The following is a 20505-nucleotide window of genomic DNA, read 5'->3' on the forward strand; positions in this document are numbered from 1 at the left end:
ATGCAGAATTCTACCAGACTTTCAAAAAAGTACTAATATCAATACTAAAATTATTCCACAAAACAGAAATAGAAAGAACACTGCCAAATTCATTTTATGACAGTTACCCGGATAACCAAACAACAAAACGATTCAATTAAAAAAATATTGCAGACCAATTTCCCTTATGAACATAGATGCAAAAATGCTCAATGAAAAACTTGCAGACTGAATCTGAGAACATGTACAAAAGATCATCCACCATGATCAAGTAGGCTTCATCCTTACTTGAGGGATCAAGCAAACTTGACTCCTATCTGAAGGATCAGGTAGCAGGGAAGACTGGAGGGATAGAGTATGGGAAAGATGACTGGATTTGGAGGGTGTCTGGCAGGAGGTGTGGAAACCTAATGCAGTGGAAACTCCCTGGAATCTATGAGAATTACCCTAACAAGGGACACTAGTAATGGAGGATATGAAGTCTGAACTATCCATCTTCTGTAACCAGGCAAGGCTTCCAGTGGAGGGATTTGGACACCAACCCAGGCACAAAACATTTGATCTACAATCTGTTCTGCCTGCAAAATGTGCTGGGGAATGGTGGCACATAACTTGTAAGAATGGCCAACCAATGATTCTTCTAATTTGAGGCCCATGACACAAGATGGAGCACATGTCTGACACTACCTGGATAACCAGGAACTGAAGGCTGGATAGCCCTGAGACCTAGGGTGGAAACAAACACAAGTGGCAAAAAAAAATCAATGAAATGATTCCTAAGAATGTTATGCTATACTCATAGTCAGATGCCTAAGATGCCTAGTCCAGTAGTCAGTAGAGGCTGCCTCCAAAAGCTGATGGAAGTAGATGCAGAGACCAGCAGGCAAACATTAGGCAGAGAGAGTGAGTCCAGATTGGAGGTCTCCATCACTTCACTCTCCTCAAAGCTTGGGGAGCACCTATAGAAGAATGGAAGAAGGAGCTGTGGGATGCATAGAGATCAAGGACACCAGGAGAGCACGGCTTGTGTAATCAATTAATCAGTGTTTATGGGAGCTCACAGAGACTTAAGAGGCAATCACAGAGTTTGCATGGATCTATGCTAGGTCTTCTGCATACATGTTATGGTTGTTGGTTCTTGGTATTTTTGAAGGACTCCTGAGAGTTGGAGTGGGGTTGTCTCTTACTCTTTTGCCTGTTTTTGGGACCCTTTTCTTCCTACTGGGTTGCCTTGCCCAGTCATGATGTTAGGGTTTGTGCCTGGTATTATTGTATCTTGGCATGGCATGTTTGGTTGATGCCCCTGGGAAGCCTGTTCTTTTCTGAATGGTTGGGGCTGATGGATTGGATCTAAAGGAGGAGGAGCAGGGAATTGGGATGAGTGGAGGGAGGGGAAGCTGAAGTCAGAGTATATTATATGAGAGAAGAATAAATAAAAATTAATATAAAAAATAAATAACAAATAACATCTTTGCTTTAGTATTTCCTTCAGCCATTCAAGTCTGATTCTGATAGATGTGCATCAAGTTTCCTATTCCATTTACCAAAAAAGTCTTCACTCTTCAAATTGGTAAAAAAGACTAATACCTGTTTGCAACAATGGAACTCTATCATCGTACATGCTGATATTTTACTATTGTTTATGTCTTCATAAACTTCCCCATTCATTTTATGAGTACTAGTTCTAAACAGTACGTAGTAAATCCCATGTCCTCATAAAAATGCCACAATATTGGGATGATCAAATATATAAAACATAAGTTACAATGTACTAGTAGTATTGAGTGAAATGCCTACTTTCTAAATTTTACAGTATTATGTAATACTTCTTAGTGGCATCTTCATAAAGATTGCTACCTTAAAAGGAACTTAAAAATATGTAAGTAAGAATAATATAATTTGTCTGCTAGACATAAAATAGGAAGATTAATTGAAGTTATAATTCAAGTAATGTCTCCAAGAGTGCCAAATTTCATTTTTAATATATACCCTTAAAAGGAAAGCACAAAATAGTCTATAAAACCTCTTGTGTTCCAAATATAAATTTTGTGTCTCTGTGTATGTGTATGTGTATATGTGTGAGAGAGTCTCTGTGTGTCTGTGTTTATCTGTGTGTGTCTATATGTGTTTCTATGTGTCTCTGTGTTTGATGAGTGTGAGTATTATTGTGTATGTCTATGTGTCTGTGTATGTGTTTGCATCTCTGTGTGTGTATGTACATGTGTGTGTGCTTCTCTGTATGTGTATGTGCATGTGTCTGTCTATCTCTGTGTGTGTCTGTGCAAGTGTGTGTATGTGTCTGTCTCTGTGCATGTGTGTATATGTGTCTGTGTGCATCTGTGAATGTGTGTGTACATGTCTTTCTGTGTATGTATATGTCTGTGTGTTTCTGTGTTTGTCTGTTGTGTATACGTGCATGTGTGTGTGTGTATGTATGTGTGTCTGTGTACTTTTATGTGTGTGTGTGTGTGTGTGTGTGTGTGTGTGTGTGTGTGTGTGTGTGTGTATGTGTTTCTGTGGCATATGTAGGGGACGGGTATGAAGAGTCCAAGTCAGAAATAGCTTCAGGGTGGGAGGAAAGACTAGGTGGAGAAACAGAAACCTAAAAGGAATGAGAAAGAAAACAAGAAATCATTTAAGAAAATATATGTTCCTTAATACTCCTAGCAACCAGAACAGAGTTTTTTTTTAATTTGTCTCAGATATCTGTGTAGTTTACTTTATTTATATTCATGATAAAAGTCAGAATTGTCAACAAGTTGCCAAACGCAGGCCAAAGGAACTCTTCGCCATGTCTCTAATGTCAAAATTTTACAGGTGTCTTTTACCTTGAGTCCTGGAGGTTTCCAGAGGCCACATGAATCCCCCATGTAGTTGAAAATGAAGTCATTGCGAATCCAAACAGAAATGAGCCTTCAAAGGAGGGCAAAGATGTCAAATGTACAGCTTGCCACCGTTGTTGGGCCAACTTTCCTTCTGCTGGGTCAGTGACCTCAGTGCCCAGGACTGTCAAGTAAGATGGGCTGAAGGACAACTCTTTTCCCAGAACCCTTGGCCCTGACTCAGACCGCAGCCCTGATGTGCCCTCATGACGTGCATAGCAATGAAGTCAAGAAAATGGGCAGTAACCAGGGGATTTTGCTGAACATTTTGACTAGCCATTTTATATTATCTTTCATCTCATTGGTGATGAATATAAATCTATATATTGAATTGAGAGCCATATTGATTAGCCTCCAAAGTCCTAACTTGGTTTCAACTTATTATAAATTTATCTAATGTCCTCTTTCAGCAATATGATCTTATAACATATCTGAACATTATTATGTAAACAGTAAGAAAATTTTAACTCCAATTTTAGTAAATAACCTATAAAGAAACTAGTTTTGCTTTTACCTCTCATAGATTTTAAAAATCTGTATAAAAATCTAAAATTCAATAAAATAGTTATTGAACTTTATTCACAGAGACTAAAGTAATAAATGTTCCTTCCCAAGATTTAATATAGATGAAATATGAGATACTGTTTTTTACTCATTTGAATCTGTCTGGTAGTTTTATTTATGTATTTTAAAACTTAGCCTACTGTGTATATGGCACATGGATGTGATGCAGAGGATGTCTAAACCATAGGACTACATACTAGTTTGTTTACTTGGTTGTACAGATATGGACTTAAGACCTGAGTATGAGTTAAACAAGAGCTACATAACTAAATCTGCAGTTAGTACTTCAAAGTGGACTTCATCCACACAAAGTGACAGTTTAAAATAAATCATAAGCTTTAAATGGTACCAGATGCCTATAATCTCAGGAATTGTGAACTTGGGGCAGAAGGATTGCAAAAATTCAAAGTCAGCATTGATGACATAAAAAGTCAGTCAGTGTATACATAAAATGAAGTGAAACACAAATAAATATCAGGATGTATTTATGTCAAGCAACTTCTTTAAAACTCTAAATAAAAATAAGAGTTGAAGATAATTCCTCCTTACAGAGTGCAGTCCCCAATCTGTGACATCACAGGCTGAGATACTTCCTCCTCACATAGTATAGTCCCAGATCTGTAACATCATAAGCTGAGACTCTTCCTCCTCACATAATACAATCCAATATGTGATATCACAGGCTGAGACTCTTCCTCCTCACATAGTATAGTCCCAGATCTGTGTCAGGATAAGCCGATACAAAAGCCAGTGTTATGAAGTTCTCTAGCCTAGACCCAGATTGGCTCCACAGTCACCTGCCCCAGTTTCTGCCCCTTGGGCAACCAGAAAATTCGACTTAGAGAAACACATGTACAAATGAAGGAATGCAAGAAAAGATAATTACAGGTTCCTGTCAGGCACAGCATCTAGAGAAGAGAAAGCAGAGCATTCACACAGGGAGGAAGACAAAGCAAAATCTGTGAGGTTTGTGTTATCTGCTCCTTAGTAAGGGTCGGAGTAGCAGTGACTTTCTAAAAAGACATAACTGGGTGAGATATGACAAAATGACAGAACACAATTCCAGAAGCTATAATCAAGATAAAGGACTGTCCTAGTTAGGATTACTGTGGCTGTGATAAAGCACCAGGGCAAAGCCCCTTGGAAAGGAAAGGGTTTATCTGGCTTCCACATAACACTTTATTATCAAAGGAAGTCAGGACAGGGACTCAAGCAGACAAGGAACCAGGAGAGAAGAGCTGATGCACAGGCCAGGGATGGGTGCTGCTTATTGGCTTGCTCCTCATGGCTTGCTCAGCCTGCTTTTTTTTTTTTTTTTTTTTTTTTGGTTTTTTGAGACAGGGTTTCTCTGTGTAGCTTTGCGCCTTTCCTGGAACTCACTTGGTAGTCCAGGCTGGCCTCGAACTCACAGAGATCTGCCTGGCTCTGCCTCCCAAGTGCTGGGATTAAAGGCGTGTGCCACCTCCACCAGGCTTCAGCCTGCTTTCTTAAAGAACCCAGGACCACCTGCCCAGGGATGGCACCATCCACAGTGGGCCTTTTCCCCTTCCCATCAATGACTAGTTAAGGAAATGTCCTACAGGTTGCCTACAATCTGATCTTATAGAGGATTTTTCTCAATTATGGTTCCCTCTTCTCTGATGACTCTAGTTTGTAACAAGTTGACATAAAACCAGCCAGTACAACAGACCCCTTGTCAACTTGACATACAGACATTTCACTTCTCAATTAAAATCTCTATCTCATTTTTCCCCACGTGGCACATTAATATTTATATAAGATATGAATATTACTTATAAAATAACATAATTTTTATTATATGTAAAATAAATATATAGTATTTTAAATACATATTTATATAAATAATATATTATATATAAATTATATAATAATATATATAACACAATATAAAACACAAATAACTTTAAAAGTTCCATAATCCTTACAAATTAAACACATTAAGTTTGGTCTCTTTTTAGAAAAGCATTCAGTCTTTTTAAAGATAAAAAAAATCTCTTTTAAAAGTTCAAGTCTTTCAGTTGTTTGCTCTGTAAAAATAAAAATTTCAATAAATACTTCTTCCAGGAGAGAAGAACCAGGTCACAGTCACAATCTGAATTAAGCAAAAACAACCAACAAAAGTGTAAAATAACACAATGTCCAATATCTGGGATCCACTCACAATTTTCTGGTCTCCTCTAAAAGGCTTAGGTCATTTCTCCGGCTCTGCCCCCTGCAGCACACACAACCTATCTTCTAAGATCAGGCAGGCTCCATCCCACCACTGTTCTTGATGGTTGTTCCATGGTACTGGCATCTCCAAAATGCTGCAATTGGGCTACACTTTCACCAACAGTCTCTCCTAGTGTCAAGCTTCAACTTCTCTGCATGACTCCTTCAATCCTGGGCCTTCACCTGCTATTGAGGCTGAACCTTCACCAATGGCCAGCATCTCAAAGTATCAAGCCTCAGCTACTCTCCAAGACCCCTTCATACATTCAAAACCAGTACCACCTGGGTGAGTCTTACACTGCCACGTCCAGCTGCCAGCTCAAGGTACAACCTTGGCACAGAGTGTCTGTGTGCTGAATGTGCTGAGTGTGTGGAAACACCTCCCAGAAGATTTCACCCTATTGGTGTTGGTCTCTTCTTACACCACTATTTCTTAGCTCCAGGTGACCAGCATCCATTATTTCAGTAAAGAAAAGGTTTTAGGGGCTGGGGAGATGGTTCAGTGGTTAAGAAAAGGTTTTAATTTAGTAGTTCTGTTCCCTCATTAATCACAGCTGATTCTTCAGTTCCTGCTGACCAGACATCACATATTCTTCACACAAACTCATGGTAGAGTCTTTGCTTCCCTCTGAAAGCTTGTGAGCCAGACCTCCACAATCTAAACTGTTCTCAGTATTCTTATCTCCATAGCTCTGACAGAACAGTCCACTGAGCTCTCAATACTAAATGATTCTTCTAGCCCAAAGTTCCAAAGTCCTTTTACAGTTCTCCCCAAAACATAGCAATCAGGTCTGTCACAGCAATACCCCACTATTCAGGTACCAACTTCTGTCCAAGTTTAGGTTATTATTGCTGTGATGAAGCATCATGACCAAAGCAACTTGATCAGGAAAGGGTTTTATTTAGCTTATGCCTCCACATCACAGTTCATCATCATCAAAGGAATTCAGTACAGGACTCAAGCAGGGCAGGAACCTGGCAGCAGGAGCTGTTGCAGCAGCCAAGGAGGGGTGCTGCTTATTGACTTACTCCCCATTGCTTGCTCAGCTTGCTTTCTTATAGAACCTGGGACTGGGACCGCTATCCCACTATCCCAGGGATGGCATCATCCACTTTGGGCGTCCCTTCTCTCACCTACCAATGAGTAATAAGAAAAAGTCCTACAGGCTTGCCTATAGCCTGATCTTATGGAAGCATTTACTCAATTGAGGCTCCCTCCTCTCTGATGACTCCAGCTTGTGTCAAGTTGACATAAAACTAGACGGTATAAGTACCTTGAATAAAGAAATTGGATTTAGAGAAATTTAGAGGGTTCAAAGCCTCTAATGGCAATCCAAGCCACAATGCTCCCAGAGGACTACCTTGAGGTTATTTTTAAAAGAAACTACCCAATATTTTACCTTTAGCTAATTATTCATGTACACTATAAGAAAAACAATTAAACATGTAATCCTCAGAACCATGATAAATTATTTGATATGCCTGTTTTTAAACATTGGGAAAACATTTTTTTCTTTTCTTCCTGCATGAAAACCTCTGACAAGTGTGTTGTGTCTTCAGCATTTTTCATGCACACAGCACAAAAAGTTGAGTTCTGTAATTTTTCTTTACGTTTCTCATAAAATATAAAGGTTGGGAGACAAGGATGTTCTTCATAACATTGTTTACAGCGCATTTGTTCACTGGAAAACTTCCAGTGTGCCAGGCAATGTGTCTGCTATTTCAAAGAATAATTAAACACCATTAAAAGTGTGTTAGTTAATTATGGTACAGGCATATGATGAGCTATTATCTAGTTATTAAAATAATGTTTATGGAAAGTTTAATGACAGGAAAATGCTAATGATTTAGTATTGAGTGAAAATGTACTTATAAAATAGCACTTACCATATTATTTGTGATACATAAAAATGCATTAAAAATTGAGGAATATGCCAAAATACAAACAATTTGCCTTTAGGTGGCAGAAGGATGAATGTTCTTTCCTCTTGCAATACCTTTCACCAAAAAAAAAAAAAAAAAAAAAAAAAACCAAGAAAAAAAAACCATGTATTAATTTAATTATCACTACCATATATTTAGACCTTTGGTAAACTGGCAATATTAGAACCCGAGCCAGCTGACCTGGAAGAACTTGATTGAAGTCTGACAGGTCGTCAGACAAACTCTCTAGACACACTTCTCTGGAATGAAGCAGCTGGACTTCATGGATTGCCGGTATTGTTCCAGGTCCTTAAAATGTATGAGTTCTCCAGAAAAACAGGCAGACATATTTAAGATTTTTTTTTTGGTTTTATTTTGCTAATAATCAAAAGCTAGTCTTATAGGATGCCTGCTATATGCTTTTTATTGTGTATAATTTGCATGCACCCATTTTAAGTTTTATTTTTTAGCAATTTTGACACATACACAAATACAATGATTATTCTAATAAAGTACAGGATATTCTCTGATTCTCAATAGTTCCCTTGCATTGTTCTCTGCCTCCCAAGTGCTGGAATTATGGGCATGGAACAGGCCCAGCAGAACAGAACATTTATAATAACCACAGTTGGAGCAGATCAACAGATAAAATTATAAGCAAATTATTACATGTGGGCACAATGGAATGCTACTCAGCATTTAAAAACACGGAGAGATTGAGGTGGAAAATGGACATAACTCCATCCCTAACCAAGAAGGTATCTGCAACTGTATCATTTACAAAGGAAAAATTAGTTGTTCCCAATGGAGACTCATTAGGTATACAAACCTTACTTGAGGAAGGCCTGATCCCCAACACAAAAGAAACTCAGCAGCATTTTTGTAGACTTTTTTTGTAGACTTTTTGTCTCATATTGCTTTGGTTTTGTCTTAATATCTTTTGCTTGTATATTACGTTTTCCATTTTTGTGTTTCTACGGGCTTTGGTTTTGTGCTTGTTTGTGTATTTCTTGTGTTTTTTACTTACTTATTTATTATTCTATTTTTTTTGGGGGGGTTGTTTGTTTTCTCACTTCTTTTTTTTTGTTGTTGTTGTTTCTGTTTTTGTTTTTTCAAGACAGGGTCCCTCTATGTAGCTTTGGAGCCTGTCCTGGAACTCACTTTGTAGACCAGGCTAGCCTTGAACTCACAGAGATCCTCCTACCTCTGCCTACTAAGTGCTGGGATTAAAGGCGCGGCTGCTCACTTGTTTTCTAAAGAGAAGATGTGGAATTGGGTTGGACAGAACCTCAGAGGAGTTGGCAGAGGAGAAACTATGTATCAGAATATATTGTATGAAAAGAAGTGTTTCAATAAAATATATATACATAAAGTATTTTAATAGTAATTTAAAAGCAAGATTACTTACTTTGTAATTTGAATAAAAACTTTATTAAAGGTAACTTCTATATGTTAGTTGAAATTACACATACATATTATTCAGTACAAATATTTTCAAAATGCATTAAGTTTTAAATAAGCTTCAGCAGTGTTTAATTGACATGCAGAGTTATCAATTCAAAAGCACATTTTCCTGTTTCATTTTAAGATGAATGCATTTTTATAATACTTGTTATATATGTCAAAGGAAGTATTACATTGGTTAAAGCAATCAGGAAACTGAAATGAATATTTATTACACAAAAACTCACATACTTTAAATTAAGTACCAAATTCCTACTGTGTAGCCTCCCACTAGCCACTGGTGGAAACCTTTTTTGAAACTCGAATAGTTACAAATAAAAATTGTTTCAGTTTTTCCTTTCATTTGAAACTTAAGTCCTGAACACAGAATAAGATATGGTCCCTGCTCCATGGGTTTCACAATGCCAGACTAATGTTCATTCTATTCAGTTCTATATTATACCACACACTTGGTAAAGGCTTGTTCACTACTGTTGAGATAGAATCCTGTGTCCTGATAGACTACTGACAGAAAGTTCACAGTCCTTTGAAAAAACAAGGCCTTGAGCATGTTGGTAGGCCAAAAAACAAACAAACAAAAACAAATAAACAAACAAAACACACACACATACATGTCATAAAGCAAGAGTTCTGTGTGGAGTGGAATTCTAATCATGGACTGTCTTTTTCTAGTTACTATTTAGTAAAGCTTGCCAGAAACAGCACTCCAATGCTATGTATAACCCCGTGCAATTCTGTAACATTAGCACAATATTTGAAATGCTCTAAACATTTGTTGAGTGGTACGGCAAATAATGGCACAGCAAATAAAGTATGTATGTGAGACAAAACACTTTAGGATATCAATAACTGTTTGTGATTTATAAATATCTATGGCCTTCACATTCACAAGGAAATGTTCTTAGAAATCTGACCACTATAACTGTTTTTTTATGATTTTTCTAAATTTCTCCCTGGGGGCAAAATTTTGGCTTGTGCATAAGAAAGAATATAATATATTATAAGCATTCACTTATTTGGATAAAAGGGAATATTATATTAGAAATATGGTATATCTCAAATTGAACTAACAACTGAATTATTCTATGCAATAGATGTTTAAACACCTACTATGTGTCATTCTGTGAAGACGTTTGAGTTATTCATAGATGTCCTCAGAACACACAGATCTTACATTCTAATAGAGGATTCACTGTGTTTGAGGTGGTCGAAGATAAAGTTAGAAAATGCACAAATGAGTTAATATTCAATATTTCTGGTGATATTATCCTGTATTCACTTTTAGCCTAGATATTTTTAGCTGATGATATTGCAACTTAAAACTTCAAACAATTCATGCTAGCAGGGTAATACTTAAACTCAGATTATTCTACTTATTTTTGTTAGGTAAAAAAAAGCATGAGAAAACAGCATCTACTCTCAAAATTGATAACAAAAATGGAAAGACAGTGAATAGGAAAAACTTTCAGAAGGAAGTACTTACCTATATGTAAGGTCTTGGGATTGTTTGCTTTGTATCTCTCTCTATGGAGAATGTAGCTGACAAAGACCCACAACTATTGCACTGTAAAATCTTCTGCGACATTGACATGGTCCTAACCACTACTCTCCACCAGTGATGGAGCAAGGCAGGGGAATTAAATGATGACCTTTTTCAGAAAGAGGAGATGTTCTGACGTCCATCTTTATCTTGCAGAAGTACTGGCACCCTGGCTGAAACCTTCTCATCATCCTTATCAGAGGCACTTTCTCTCTGGTGATCACTTATGTTGTAGTCTGATGGTGCTCCCAATCTTTTCAGCTCACTCATACTTCTTTTGTTCCTAGAAAAAAAAATGACCTACCATGTTCAATGTTTAATTTCATTTTGGAGTCTACTTCTTGTATACTTGGTACAAAGAGAGATTTGTGCAAATGAGAAATAGCGGAGGATTGAACTAGCTCTCTCACTATGCCCCATGCAAGGTTATTTGTGTAAGTTATAGTTCTCTACAATAACAGAACTTATAGAAGGAATATATATAAATACATATATATACATGGAGGGTTATTAGATATCCAGCTTTACCTGGCTACTTTACTGTCTTCTTTCACACATGTGTCTCCTAGTAAAAATCCTTGAATTTTTTAACTTCTTTTATTGGCTGCTTTTTGAGAGTCTCTGCAATATCCTTATATAGTATTAGAGTTAAGTTATATCAATACTTCCCAGTCTCTCACTTTACATGGCCTGGGAAGGGTAGAAAACTAGTAAAAAATATTGAAAGCACAAGAAAAATGAGTGTGGGCTACCAGAAGAAGATGCGACAATGCATTTTAAGGAAACCAAAGTAGTGCCATATCATCTGTGCAACTGCTTGCTCTATAGCTGACTATTAGCAATAAGCAGTTTTAGTATTTTTGCTTGTCAATGAAATATCACAGCCTAACTATGGAGGCAGGTTAAGATTCATTTCATGGGGTGTTGCAAGCAAAAAGACAGTGAATTTTTTTTTAATTCTAACTGTCATGCTTTTTAAATTTTATTTAAATAATATTTTTCCATTTATTTTACATGCTGACCACAGTTTCCCCCACCATCTATCTTCTCAATATCCGCCCTTCCATCTGCCCCCTCCACTTCCACTCCTCCACCTCTTTTTTTTTTTTTTTTTTTTTTTTTTTTTGACTGTTAAAGGATTAAGTTTATTTCAGAACAGACCAATAGTAGCCACTAACATCCGTTCAGTCCCATGGATCTGAGTGACTTATTCTGGAAGTCACCAGACCATGCAGACAAGTTGATCATTCAGCTTGCTCTTCATTGAAAATGTTCTCTGGTTTCCTCAAATACCAGCTTGAGGCCTTGTCTTAGTCCACTGACACACCTTTAAAAACTGTACCCAATGGGCTGGAGAGGTGGCTCAGAGGTTAAGAGCACTGACTGCTCTTCCAGAGGTTCTGAGTTCAATTCCCAGCAACCACATGGTGGTTCACAACCACCGGTATTGAGATCTGTCGCCCTCTTCTGGCCTTCAGGGACACATGCAGGCAGAACAAATCTTTCTGCTCTGTCTTCTGCAATGATCACCATGCCTTAGATGCGGAAGTGTTTTGTAGATGTATTCACTGGATCTGGGTTCCACAACTCCACATCTTGATTGGCTATGATTTTCTGTGGTGGTCTTTTTTTTTAAAGTGTGAAGGGAGAGGGAATTTATATTCCATATGAACACCTGGCAAAGCCCACCCGTCTTTGAGTTCCTTAGCATTACCATCAATCCCCCCCCCACCAACACACACACACACACACACACACACACTTCTCACTGCTCACACCTACCTTGTAAGGGCTTCCTCCCACCTACTATCTGTCTGATTTCCTCCTTTCTTCTTTGCCATCTCCACTCATTTTCATAACAATGCCTGGCAATAGTTTAAAATGCTTCTAAGAGTATGTTTAATTTTCATTATTGCCGACATTAGAACGGCTTTCTGAGTGGTCACAAATGGCACTGAGCTGCCCTAGAGCTGAGAGTTCATGCCTTTGGAAGGCTTCAAGCAAAGGTCTCCTGTCTCCTTTAGCTTTCATTTTCAATGGCTGTGTAAAACACTTAGATCCCCCTTTGAAGAGTGAAAATGACTATCCTGGAGTGCTTTGGTAGCACTGGGGAGAACCAATGATTTCTGAAAGTCTTTTAATCAGGTTATCATTTTGTTTACATTTCCTAAGTTTCTTCTTACACAAAAACCAAAGATAAGCTTCAATCTGTCAGTATTGTTACCCACTCCAAATCATCAATGTCAAAAATATTGCTACTTTTTATACTTATAAAATCTTTTCCTTCCAGTCCTCTTTCTGTTGTTCTGTGTTGGGAATATTCTGATGCCAAACTATAAAAGTTTTAGTGAATTTTTTTTTAACTAAATTACCACAAAATGTTTCCAAGGCTAATATCTTACTGTTAGGAAAAGTAAAGTGTTAGAAATCATTCCTCCCCCAGATCTTCATCAAAAGAAACAGAAAACACAAGAAAAAGAGAAAATGCATTTTCATCCATGAAGCTCCACTTTTATTCACTGTTCCCATGCATCTGCACTTACATTTTGTGAGCTCCACTTAAGGTTTAGTGGAAAGGACTCTGTGCAATAAACAAGTGATGCTGGAACCCAGTCATAATTCATCTCCTTCTCCAGATATCACAGTTTCCCAAGGGAAACTCCAAGTCAAAAGTAAATATCTAGGTTCTTTTACTTTTGCAGAAAGTGTAGTGAGGACAGAACCTGCTTTTTAAACTACTGTGAGTTATTTTCATTTGCTAAGTGTGGGCCTTTTTCTTTTACAAACTTAATAATTATTAATGCAACAAGAGATAACATCCAGTGCCCTATGTTAAAAAAAATCCTTCACCTCTTATATAAATGTTTTCAGACTTACATCAAGATTATTTTAATGTATGGAAATAGCTTATCAAATCAAATTAGGTGGAATCAGTGATACCAACACTCACAAACACATATACATAAGCCATTCTAAATATGTCACTAAATATATTATGCATACACCTTTGTTTTAATTAGGATTTCTATTGCTGTGAAGAGACACCATGACCATGGTAACTCTTATAAGGGAAAATATTTAATTTGGGGGTTTACATTTCAGATATTTAGTCCATCATCACCATGGTGGGACATGGTGACATGTAAGCAGACATGGTACTGGAGAAGGAGCTGAGCATTTTACATCTTGATATGCAGGCAACAGGAAGTGAGCTGTCTTCCCTGGGTGTAGCTTGAGCATAGGAAGGAGACCTCAAAGCCCACCTGCACAATGACACACTTCCTCCAACAAGGCCACACCCACTCCAATAAGGGCACACCTCCCATTAGTGCCACTCCCTTTGGGGGACATTTTCTTTCAAACCACCACAAGCTGTATATCTGCATATGTATCATATATGTGATTTTAAGGTCCCAAACTATGGAATGCATTTCAACATGTAATAACTATGTATTCTGAAGTTTTCAACTGTAGATAATAGACCCCTTGTATGTTTCCTTTTTATTTCTTTTTAATCATGCAAATGCATTACATAGAGAACAATTTAGCATAAAAACAATTTCCTTTGCATTGACTTCTTGATTTTTCCATGAAATGAAGCCTTGTGTAACTTTTTGACCATCCCTTGACATTCCATAGAGTACTGACATTTTTTTCTGAAATAATTATTGGGCCTATAATTTGTCTATACCTTCCATCAAAATATATGTTCTATGAAAACCTATAATGTGCATGTTATGCTTTAACCTTTTAAGTGTTTTTCCTTGCATGTCTATTCTAAAATCCTACATTCTCAGAAAGCTGTATACTTCATTGAGTGAATGATTAATTCAGCTTTTTTAAAAATAGCTTTTGTTTGCCCAAATTAAGCACTGGTATATTTCTGCATAAAGAAGAGTAAGACCTTATAATAAGAAATTCCTTGTTCCTCACTTTCAAATCACCTTGGAACAAAATTAAAGTAGTACACATAAAACAAGCACCTGATTACAAGAGGAAGTTTCAACCAGTTTCAGTACATTGCAAGAGGGCGGTGGGCTGGGCAGTAACTGCAGTACTGGATGCCAAGAGAAAGTGTAAGTATATGGCTTACTCCTCTCTAGTAAGGTAATCGAGATATGTATAAAATCACAATGGGAGAAAGGAATGAGAGGGCTTAGAATTTGGCAATTTAATGGATGTCTCAAAAAATGTGAGCCAGGTAGAAAAAGAGAGATATCAAAAGAAGTATATTGCAGGGAAAATGAAGTAGCTTAGCTAGAAACAAGAAGGATGTTCATTCTGTAGAATCACAGAGGTTTGGGGTCTCATAGTCTGGGAAATGCCAGGAAACAGGTAGTTGGAGGAAGATTGGGTGATGAAAATGTGTTACTGGAAGGTGACAGAATAAACAGGCATTGCCCAGAACACAGACCTCCATGCTCTATCAATTTAGTTCTAGCCTTCTAAGCAGATAAAAAGAGATCCTTTGGTGTGGTTGCAGTAAGGGAAAACAAACAAAGTTTAGCTTGAGGTATTATCTTCATAAAAAAAAAATGGGAAGAGTGAAGACAGTTTCTTTATTTTAGGTGATTTTAAACTAAACAATCTTTGTTGCTCAATACCCTAAGGAAAATGTTAATAAAATTGAAGAGTTTGCCGTTTTTGCTGCCTTCTTCTGTGTTATAAATTGTCACTCTTGAAACTGCTTCATGAAACAGCATTTGAAATCAGCAAAGACTTCCCTAATTAAAATTCTTATGACAAAGGTTTGTTTCCTTTTTGCTTCCCTCTCATACACCTCAATAGTTGACTCCTGCTTTTCTCTTTTAAAGGATTCATTTATCTGTATTTTACGTGTGTATGTGTGTCTGCCCGTATGCCTGTAGAGACACCATCCATGCATATGCTGGTGCCTGTGGGGACCAAAAGAGGGTATCAGATCTCCTAGAACTAGAGCTCAGAGCAATTGTGAGCTACTTGCTGTGGATGCTGAGAACAGAGCAAAGGTTTTCTGCAAGGGAGGCAAGTACTCTTAGCCATTGAGCCCTCTCCCCACCCCCTCCTTTATTAATACCCTTTTCACTTGACTGTTTATCTCCTGTCTTGCTGCCTGGTCTTTAGTGTCTGCATCTGGATGCTACTCTGCCTATGCATCTGCATGGGAGCTTCTTTTGATCAGTACAGAAGTAGCTCTGTAGCTGAACCCTCCTCACAGATGGACTAATGTAGCCCAGATCAACACAAAGAACAGTGGGGAAAATATTTCAAGCTATGACATTTTGAGGTGTTTTGTTTCACACTAATATCTAGCTTGATCTGTTTGGGAGGCATCCAGGCAGTGGGTCCCGGTCCTGTGCTCATTGCATGAGTTGGCTGTTTGAAACCTGGGGCTTATGCAGAGTCGCTTGGCTCAGCCTCAGAGGAGGGGACTGGACCTACCTGGACTGAGTGTACCAGGTTGATCTCACTCCTTTGGGGAGGCTTTGCCCTGGAGGAGGTGGGAATGGGGAGGTGGGCTGGGGGGAAGGGGAGAGGGGCGGGAAGGGGGAGAACAAGGGAATCCGTAGCTGATATGTAGAACTGAATTGTATTGCAAAATAAAATTAAATTTTAAAAAATATCTGAATATAATGCATTACTAAAGGTTGCATGTATACATTTTTCTATATCTGTTGTTATATGTTTAATTATAAATCTACAGCATTTTCTGCAAGTTGCTTTGTAAATTGTACTTTATCATTACATTTTAGCAATACATTTTATTACAATATAGAATTCTTTGAACATCATTCATATGGTTGCAGTCTTCACAATTTTGATGTGCCAACAATAGCATTTGTTACTGGATAGCAAAGATATACCAATTTAAAGTATTAAATGACCATTCAATAATATCCTGAATCTATTTCATAAGTAAGTAAATCACTTTGCCAGGCATATAAGGCTCAGGTTTATCAAATATTCCACTTATAGTGTGAGCTAACATTGTGCTCAAGGATTTACCATTACTTGAATCCGACAAGGTTTCAAAACCTTTTTATATTGGCCCAATTTTAAAAAATTTGAGATATGGTATAATTATAACATTTCCTCTTTCCATTTACTCCCTTCAAACCCTACCATATATACTGCTCCTCACTCTTTTTAAATTCATGGCCACTTTTTCCACTGATTGTCATTGCATCCATATATGTACATATACATACATATGTGTGTGTGTGTGTGTGTGTGTGTGTGTGTGTGTGTGTGTGTGTATACTCCTAAATATAACTGACTCAGTCTGTATGTATTACTTGTATGCATTTTGAGGACTGGCTGACCATATGGCACTGGACAACTGGTTGATATACTTTTCAGGAAGGATCACCTCTCAAAAGTTTTGTTTGGGCTATCTCAAAGGACAAAAGTGCTTTCCATGAAGCTTGATCACATGGTGGAAGAAGAGAAGAGACTTGACTCTGACTTCACAGTTGTCCTCTGACCTTCACACATGTGTAATGGCATGTGTACCTGAATGTGCACTGATAGAAGGAAAATAATTAATTAAGCAAATAATGGTAGAATACATATTTGATTGAAGCACAATTTTATATAATTATATATAGCTGACATCTACAAATTGATCATTTTTTGTATATGTATAAACCTGTTAAAAGTGACCCAAATCAAGATCATTAGCACATCTTTCTGTCCTATCTTTTCCTCAGTTGCTCTCAAGGCAGAAAAGTGGAACAATTCATTGGGTTCACTCCACTCCATTTGATTCCCCTTTCTCAGGGATCAGCATCAGCCAATGTCTTTGAAGACTGCTTTCAAATATGTTTTTCAGTTTTTAAATATTTTACACAAAAGGGTGATTGAAAACTCTATGAATCCAGAGTAAATTTTATCTCGTTTAAAAAAAAAAAATTAGTCACTGGCTTAACATTTTTACTTTCAGCAAAAGTGGTTACTATTACTTTTATGCCCTTAACTAGATGAAGTCAAGGGAAACTAACACTCTTCTATTTTCTAAATTATTCACTGCTCTAGAACCCAAGTTAAATAAATTACTAAATTATTTAATTATCTCAATTAATTAAAATAAAAAGAAACACAACCCTTCCCTTCTCCCCCCTCCCCAGTTTACCCAGTAGATCTTAACTATTTTCCCTTCCTGGGACCCTCCATGTGTGTCCCTCTTAGGGCCCTCCTTTTTGCCTAGCTTCTCTGGGGTTGTGGATTGTAGCCTGATTATCCTTTGCTTTGCTTCTAATAATTGCTCAGCCCTGGCACAGCAGGGAGGGGCTCAACTTAGTATGCCAGACTTTCTTGACTCCCTAAGGGAGGCCTTATCCTCTCTGAGGAGTGGATGGGGGATGGGATTGAGGAGGTGAGGAAGGTCAGGAGAAGGGGAGGGAAGGGGAACTGGGATTAGCATGTAAAATAAATTTTAAAAATTTAAATAAGAAACACAAGCTAGTTATTGTGCTTGTTTATAGGAAAAATATGGTGTTTTCATTGCTTTTAACTTTTTAAAGTTCACTGCGCCTATTATTCTAGTGCTTGGAAGGCAGAGAGAAATGATCCCCAGAGCCAGATGGCTAGTAACTCTAGCCTTATTGGCAATTGGTTTTTGGTTCAATAGAGGAATGCTGTTTCCATGAATATGGTGGAAACTGTTTAAGGAAGAGTCCCAACATCAACATCAGGCATTCATACACATGTACACATACATGCACCTTTGTATACATATAAACACATGTACACCACATACCACACACACAAGAGAAAAATAAAAGGATGTTTATTTGATTATTTTCAACATGCACTGTGTATTTTCCTCACTGTGTCCATATGTGTATAGTGCTCTGTCCTATGTCCAAATATATATCTCCTATTGTAGAGTTGTAGACTTAAGGAATTTTCACTTCTGTTAAAAGTTTTCAAACTAGAATGATTTTCAAGCATCAAAAGTCTTTCTCAGGGTTGTAAACGTTTATTTTCAGATTATGGATTAGAAGCAAGAGGAAGGAAACATTATCAAGGCCAACTGTAAGTCCAGCTACTTGGAAATTGAGGCAGATAGACTGTACATTAAGGCATGCCTGGGTCATATAACAAGATCCTGTCTAAAAAAATAATAAAAGAAAACAATCAACAAGCATTTCAGAGAAAAGACTTTAACCCTAATAATTCATTGAATTTTAGTAGAAAAGAGAGTTAAAAATAGTACTTCTATGAAAGTAAAATTACTAATATAATTTAGTTCTTATATTATTCTTGGAGCCATATTTGAATATACTCCAGTGTACTGCTACATATGGAGTTAAGAATTTTGCAACATATTCAGTCTATGTCTCTTTTAATACAGTGATGGCATGAGCAAAATCCAGAATATTCAATGGGTTTATGTAGATGAAGTGCACTGATACATCCTGCTAGAAATTACAATTGGTATAGCTAGGCTAGTTATTCTCTTAATTGTTAGATATTTGCAAGCACTCCTAATCTCCTGTATACTGTAAAACAACAATAATAATAATGCTCATCCTAAGTTTGCTGATGGCCAAATGGTACAGTCTATATTCTCTTTGGTTTCATACTAGGCTTCCTATCATATTTACATTGCCAGTGACAAGGTCTCGTGAGTCTTTGCCAGAAAAGTAAACAAATGAAGCAAACTGTATTGTTTTCTTTTCACTTATATTTTTTTTTAACTTTTGAAAGTTAGAAAACTTGTTTACTATTAAATGTACATTTCAAAATTTTATTTTCTGTGAATGACTATCATGACAATGTTGTTAGCTATAGCCAGTTGCCTTCCAGGCTACTGAAATACAGTATATATATATATATATATATATATATATATATATATATATATATATATACACACTGTATTTTATATGTATATATATGTATATATATACATATATATACTGTATATATGTATGTATATGTTTTAATTATAATCTGTATAGTGTTTAAGCACATTTACTTGGCTATACCTGCTAACAATATGAAACAGATTTTTTTTTCAGATTTAGGCAGAAGATAAGAAACAGAAATGAATAATAACTTGGATTTTTAGTGGTTTGCTAATACCTAGACTGAACTTACCAGGGAGTATGATCTTAATTGCATTTAGTGCCAAGAAACTCTCTCTCATAGGTACTAAACCAAGACAGACATGCAACTGCACTCCTGTTCACTTGTTCCTCTCTGACCATATCATTAGTAAAAGCCATGCCTCACAAAAAAAAAAGAAAAATGAATTTGCACAGTTACTTGTGTCCCCTTATTTGGAATCATTATCAGTTGCTAAAGTGTAAGTGATTAATGCTGCCTTAATAATGAAGGAAACATGAAAGTCTTGTGCATTAATGTGACCTTGGACAAACTTTTCCAAGATAAATATGGTGGTTTGAAAAGAATGGACCTCATTGGCTCATATATTTGAATGCTTAGTCATCAGGGAGTGGCACTATTTGAAAACAATTAGGAGGTGTGGCCTTGATAGAGGAAGTCAGTCAGTCAAACTCTCTCTCTCTCTTTCTCTCTCTCTCTCCCTACGGATTAGGATATAACTCTTAGCTACTTCTCCAGCACCAGGCTTGCTTGCCCACAGTGATGATAATGAACTAAACCTCTGCAACTGTAAGTAAGTCCCAAGTAAATGTTTCCTCTGTAAGAGTTGCCTTGGTCTCTTTACAGCAACAGAAAAGTGACTCGGACAATAAAGTATACTAAAAGAGAAATTTGGCAAATTGCCCAATGTGTAACTTTTCTGCATCAAGCTCTGGCCTCTGCACCTTCCTGTGAAGAGATTTTGCTTGGTAGCATACGTATTTATCCCTACAACTGCGGCTCCTATCAGAAGTTTGTCAAACTTTTTTCCTATGTATAATAAGCTCAATCTTTTATGATACAGGGATTGTGATGGTGCCCTGGGAGTTA

General features: G+C 37.1%; 1 long non-coding RNA gene across 1 annotated transcript in view; it reads right to left on the reverse strand.

The window, feature by feature from the left end:
• Positions 1-7549: 7549 nt before the first annotated feature.
• The window catches only part of LOC114699080, a 114934-nt gene continuing 101978 nt past the window's right edge, over positions 7550-20505 (reverse strand). The window contains exons 2-3 of the long non-coding RNA XR_003735461.2: positions 10528-10867; positions 7550-7654 (exon numbers count right to left, since the gene is read on the reverse strand). This is a non-coding gene — a long non-coding RNA (uncharacterized LOC114699080). The remainder of the gene's footprint in view (positions 7655-10527; positions 10868-20505) is intronic.

The sequence above is a fragment of the Peromyscus leucopus genome, chromosome 2 (assembly GCF_004664715.2).
Source record: "Peromyscus leucopus breed LL Stock chromosome 2, UCI_PerLeu_2.1, whole genome shotgun sequence".
NCBI lineage: Eukaryota > Metazoa > Chordata > Mammalia > Rodentia > Cricetidae > Peromyscus > Peromyscus leucopus.